Below are 6645 nucleotides of genomic sequence, written 5' to 3'. Positions count from 1 at the left end.
ACATCCACTTTGTGCGCGAACAGGTAGCCTTTGGACGCATTCGGGTTCTTCATGTTCCGACCACACATCAGTTCGCCCATGTGATGACTAAGGGACGACCTACTTTCACCTTTGAGGAGTTTCGTTCCAGTCTCTGTGTCTCTGGCGACGCTTAGATTGCACGTGCGCGGCGGGGGTGGGGGTTATCGTATGCCCACCTTTTAGTTTTTTTGTATAGTTGAGGTTGTGATCCCGTCTTGTACATCATATGTACATGCCTAATGCACGAGAGCAATGCATCGAGAGTTGCACGGCCTAAACTGAAGTCTCTACACTGCCCCCTAAGCCAAGATCCAATCGTAGCCGTTTAAAGTCGAAAGTTTGTTGCCGTTATAAATATTTTTAACTCGGCTTATTTGATTTGTCTCTCCTCGTAAAATTTGTTTCGCCTTTTTATCCTCTCCCGTCATCGTGGCTGAAGCTCCGAATCCAATCGCTCCCAAGATTAGGAGTTAGAATCAGGATTTTGCTCCAGCAATTTAAGAGGCCGGCCACGCACTGGTGTCGCGCCCAATTGGTAATTCGTTGTTCCATTTGATTCCGATTCTGTAAGGCTATTTCATGTTTTGTACGGATTCCTCGGTCTCGAAATGGTTCTATCTGCGCAATTCTCAATCGACTTCCACTCTCTTACCATCCGCTTTTGTGACCTGTCGTTCATTCATGTCTGGGAAAATCTTTTTTTTTCTTTGCAAAATCGTGTTAAGAGTCGATTTGTTTTCAAGGCCGTTTCAATGTAAACATTGAGCAGTTCTTGGGAGCAGTCGATGCTTGTGGCGCACAGATGTGGCATCCTCGGCATCCTTGATGCGAATTTGCCAATTCGATTATTCGCACCTAGGGGCTTTGTAGGCGAGATCTGCCCCTTGAGCCCCTGGAATCCGACCTGAATTCTATAATTTTTTCGTGATGTAGTTTTTGGTGTTTTTTTTTTCTTCCAAATCTCAATTTTTCATTCCTGTCATTTGTTCTGCAGTTTGTGCAGTTTGGTCAAGTCAGCCATGATAGCGAACGGGAGGCTCCAGAAGCAGGCATTGCTTCCGCCGCGCATCCCGTTCTCGGCGGCGTCGCCGTCGCCGTCGCCGCAAGCCGAGGTCGGCCCGATCGGGAGGCCGCGGGAAGCTCACCACAGGCAAGGCCACCAGCGCACTTCGTCGGAGAGCGTCCTCGTCGACGAGCAGCCTTCGTGACTTGATGACTTGCTCGACGAGCCCGACTCACCGGCGCGGCCTTACGGCCGTCCAGGGCATCGCAGGTCTTCCAGCGACTCGTTCACGTTGTTTGACGGTACCACCGCCGCTGCTTCTGCTGGCATGTGTGGCAATGTGCTTGATGGAATAAGGACAGGAGGACAAGTTGGTTCCTGGGGCCGCACACCAGAGTTTTTCCGGGAGCCGAGCTCATTTGGGCGACCGCAGGGGCAGGGCCCGCCGTGGGATCCCAGACAGATGTTCCTGCAGGGTGGTGGCATTCCACTTCCTGTGAGGGATAGCATGCCGCTGCCAGTGAGGGAGAAGAATGGTGGGCATCATGTTGTCATGCTGAATGGGGCAGACATGAAAGGATATGGTGATGCATCTCATAATCAGATCATGGTTGGAGCAGCACGAAATGAGAGTGACGAACACCTAAAGGCACTCTCAATCAGAAGCAGACACCAAACGCGCCAAACAGTTAGTTTAATCGTTTTTTTGCCCATCACCATCACTTACAAGAATCATGTTGATTTCATAGAATTTCATGTTCATGAAACACCAATCCTGATAATTAGCAATGAATTATGGTTGGAATAGGCCTTTGAGTTGCTACACTTAAGCTCATCACCAACCCTTGCGTTGCCTACATTTAAAATCTATCATGCTCTCACTGTCTTGTGAATCTATAAGGTGCACATAGCCATGTACTTATACTGCATTTTAGTATGAATGTGTGGTTATGATGTTCAGTTGTTTAAGCAATTGATAGAGTTCAATAAGTGCTACCTAACAAGGTAGCGATGCAGCGGTGCCGGTGGCGAGTCTGCAAGCTACATTTGGTGAAGATTGGCTCATAGTTGCACACACCAATTTCCAGACACACACAAGCTTGACTTTTTTCCCGCTCTGATATACTGTCTGAGTAACCGACACAAATAAGTGCTACTAAACATGACTAGAAGGCGACAAATGTGCATCTACTGCTTAGCTATATGTGTGCACAGTTACTGCGGCATACATGTAGGCTTTGACTTGTGTTTTGGTTGCGGCATCTGTGATTACACAAAGCAGCAAGTCCAAATTTCTAGCTATTTAAGTTGAAGTCTTAAAGGAACTTTACATGCGGCATACTTGTGTGATCATTTTCAATGTTAGTGCACAGTTACACAGTAGGTGTATATCTATAATTCTATATGAGTGCACATCTAAACCAAATTGGTGAGCGTATAGAAATGTTATGGTTTCTGTCTCCGCAGAGAGGATGAACTTTATTGAAAAGATGGCAGGACATCATGTCTAGTGTTCAAATTTTAATATACTGAATTACTGATAAACCTTGAAGTTTCACATTTATCATTTTATTTTAAATGTTCATACAGGCAATATGCTCAGAGGTCTCGTGTCCGGAAGCTCCAATACATTGCAGAGCTCGAGAAAAGAGTTCAAGCCTTACAGGTTACTGAAGTGAACTGGATCATTCTTCTCTGCCAGAAGTTAGCGTTACGTTAAACATATACGAGAAATGCTCAATCTGTTTAATTTTTGCAGACACAAGGGATAGAAGTTTCAGCTGAAATGGATTTTCTTGGTCAACAAAATATCATGTTAGACCTGGAGAACAAATCCTTGAAACAGCGGCTTGAGAGTTTATCTCAGGAGCATGTAATAAAACGTGGTGAGTTTGTATGTGCCCTTCTGGCTTTTATAATACCCCAGTTTCCAGTGCAAGTAACTTTTCCCGTCGGGCTTTCTTTTGATGATTTCCTTATGAACTCCCTATGTTCTATACTTTTGTATTTAGATTCTCTAATTTTGCATAATTGCAGTCAGGCTACTTTAATCTCGATATGTGTTCGATATTGGATAAAAAGACAATCTTTGTGATGGGCAGGAAATATGCGGTTGGACAATAGTTTTAAAAAGGGATGGGATCAGTTGTTGCAGATTGTGTTATCATTGCAAAACTCGAGGGCTTCTTTTACTTTGCTTACTACTCTGTACTCCCTCCGTCCCAAAATAAGTGTCTCAACTTTGTACTAGCTTTAGTACAAATTTATACTAAGTTCAAGACACTTATTTTGAGACGGAGGGAGTATTTACTTGTGTTGCATAAATTAGTTTGTTAAACACGACTTTTCATTCTCAACGCAAGCTGTACGCAAATTGTTTGTATTGACTTGAGAATGGAGTTTTGACATTAGGAAACCATGTTTTGCTACACTAATCATAGTTCCTAGTTCCTACTGCACACATAGTCAAGTGAATGGTGAGGCATTGGCTTAAGCTTACCTCCTTCTGTTAGGGTGTGTTTGGTTTACATGATGACGATGCCTTTATTATTCAGAATATAGGATAAAATACAGGGAGACATGTCTTAGATAGTGTATGTCCATATGCAATGCTCATATGCTGTAAATAGTGTAACCCACTGATCTGCTAACATACAGTGACCACCAGCTAAGAAATTGGTCTGTCAAGAACGAATGCAATTAAACCATATATTTGTAGTTCCGTGATAATAGTCATCAGAAATCTTTCATATGTTTTCTTTCTTTTCCATCTTTGTGGGGAAATGTTATATATTTCACCTAGTTTGTCTATGAAGAAACAAGGTTTGAAGTTTTTTCCTCCAATGCTGCAGTGCAACAGGAGATGTTTGAGCGGGAAATAGGTCGTCTTAGATCATTGTTCCACAGCAGCAGCAGCAACAACAGCACATACTTCAGCAGCAGACTCCTGCCCACAATCGTAGTAACAGCAGAGACCTCGATTCACAATTCGCAAGCATGTCTCTGAAACACAACGAGTCAAACTCAGGGCATGATGCCGTCCCCGGCCTTCGCATTTAAGCCTCTTTCCAACATGTGATTCTAAGAGTTTCGCTTAACCTGCTATCCCCTGTGGCATCACTATCTTGTGGTTGTTGGTTACATCATGAGGGGAGCGATGACTATGAACCTGGTATCAAATCCCATGGTGAATAATGCTGGAAAGGGTAATAATGGATCGGATGTTCATTTTATTTTGGAATTCGCACCTGACGGTCACCTCTAAGCGCATACCCATTGTTGACGCTAGACCAATCGGAGGTGTTTGGGTTTTTTTCTATTCGTAGGGCCATGCTTTTCTTGCAGACCACGGTTGTAATTCATTCATTTAGTGTTGCATTTCTTGTTAGTTTGGCTCACGAATGGGACGTGAGCAGGTCCTTCCATTATTCTGCCACACCCAGGAGAACTGTGCGCCTAATGTTCAATAAGCTAGTTGTAGGGACAGTTTTTCTTTTCAGACTCGTGGTAGTTAGGAAGGCCCCCGCGTCGTCCGGGAGGGCGGCTCGGGCGGCGATTGGATCCGTTTTTCTCGACAGTTCCTGTGCGCTCTTCCCTCGCCGCCGCCGGGCTCGCCCGCGCGGCTGATGGCGGCGGCGGGGTTCCCTTCCCAAGGCACTTTGAGCGACGTGTGGCGAGGTGCTCGTGGCGACTTGATGCTGTGAAGGCCGAAGATGCAGCGGCGGCGGCGGCGCTCCATGTCAGGCTGGATCCATTGGAAGGATTGCTATGGGTGGCCAGAAGGGCACTATGGTGCTTGCCGCCACCACTCATGGACACGCCATTGGTTCCAATGGAAGCAACAGCTCGGGGCGCCATCAATTCCTCGGCATGAGCACGGGAATTGCTCCGCTCTTCCCCGCCATGGATTGGATGTTGAGGCGGTGGCCAAGTGCAGTGGTCGTGGCCATCACTCGCTTCTTTGGCGGGCAGACGCGGTCACGGTGGTCTATCGCTCGGGCTCGGGCGTAATGTCGGGTGGCACCATGTTTCTGGCCAGCAAGCTGCTGGGCGGTCATTGGCCGGACGGTAGTCACCTGAGAGGCTTCAACCTGTATGATTTGCATCAATAGGTGAGGACGACGGAGCTAGTGGAAGCGAGTGCTTTTGTAGTCTCGTGGAGATCAGGCTTGGCTGCCACTTTCGAGGATGGTGCAGGACCTTCGAAGTGTCCCGAACTCAGGATTTGGAGATGTCGCTGTCCATCCTCCCCGTCAAAGACTTCTTCGGGTGGTGGCGAGTGGCTCTTGTCGAGTCTCGTCAACCAACCTATACAGATATGGTCATTGCTCGCCTGGGACCATAGGCGTATGCAACTATTGGGATCGAGGCAAGTGGAGGAGACATCATAATTCGACTTCGATTGGGTGGTATATTGAGTACCCAGTCTTGAGCTCCGGGGTGAAAACTCTGGTATGGCCCTAGTTGGTTATACCTGGCAATGGCGGCGTTCTTGCGTCGTCACCTTGTTGATGGCGTTGCTCGAAATTTGCTCGGATTTAATCTTTAGGGTGAAAACCCACGGTCTGACCTTTGGTGGTTGGATTGGGCGACGGTGGCGCTTGTACGCCGTTCCCTTGTTGGAGGCGTCGCTTTTGGAGAACCCTTCTCGTCATTTTTATGCTGTCAAAAGATTGTTGGCGCGGATGGTCGCTGCATGTATATCGTCACTCGGTGCTTTCAGTGCTTTGTTTTTTTTTTTCATCTGTCTAGACATAGCTTCGGTCTTGTATGACTTTGCTTTTTGTCGGCGTGATAGTTTTGTGTGTGTTGAGTTGGCTGTGTGCATCTTAGTTATGCAGAGGCCGGGTGTGTACTCGTTATGATTGTATCCCTCGATGCTACATTATGAGTCAATAAAAAGCACCCTTTATCGAAAAGGTAAGGTGTTGTCGACTCGTTGTAGTTCAGTTTCACTTGTTTTCTTCAGCAAATAGGATTCGAACACTCTTGGTTTCTGATATTTTTTAGTTGTGCAACTGTTTAGCATCCAGTTATGCACAATATTAGATGCTAATGTCACTCACTGAAACTATCCTCAGTTAGAGACAGCCTTCTCAAGCTGGATGGATAATGTGGTATTCCTTTAATTGAATTAGTATAGATTATGGTATGCTAGGATTTGTTAAGATTGACTGTATTCTTTGCTATACGATTCCTATCTTATCTCTAGAAGAGGCTTCTTACCCTTCAAATTTTGTACTATAAATATACTTGTCCTTGAGGCTCAATAATGCATGCCCCGCATTACACCAATCCCTTTCTAATCCTCTTACCTGGTATCAGTCACAAGTTCCTGAATTAGCTCCACCATAACTTCTGTGCTGCCCCGTCTCTAGGGTGGTCAATCTCCGTGATCTCTATCAGGGGCTGCGCAACCCGTAGCTAGGGTTCTTCTGTTGATTGCATCTATCGGTTGTCTTAAGAGTCTTTTTTCCTAGTCCATCGATCCAAGTTTTCTCCCTTCTCGTTAGTCATTTGATCTGCGTTTCTTTTTTGATTTTCCGATTTACGATTGGTTTGTGTGGCCAGCCGCCCATCAACCCTCGTGCGCCTCTAGTTCGACTTCGACAGCGACTACA

The 6645-nt window shown here is 46.0% G+C and overlaps 1 pseudogene; it reads left to right on the top strand.

Moving 5' to 3' along the window:
• The first annotated feature begins 568 nt into the window (after positions 1-568).
• On the top strand, positions 569-4257 carry LOC123110963 (uncharacterized protein At4g06598-like; annotated as a pseudogene).
• The last annotated feature ends 2388 nt before the right edge of the window (positions 4258-6645 follow it).

This window comes from Triticum aestivum, chromosome 5B, assembly GCF_018294505.1.
Source record: "Triticum aestivum cultivar Chinese Spring chromosome 5B, IWGSC CS RefSeq v2.1, whole genome shotgun sequence".
NCBI lineage: Eukaryota > Viridiplantae > Streptophyta > Magnoliopsida > Poales > Poaceae > Triticum > Triticum aestivum.
The sequence above is the reverse complement of the archived record's forward strand: the minus strand, read 5'-3'. Positions and strand labels throughout refer to the sequence as shown.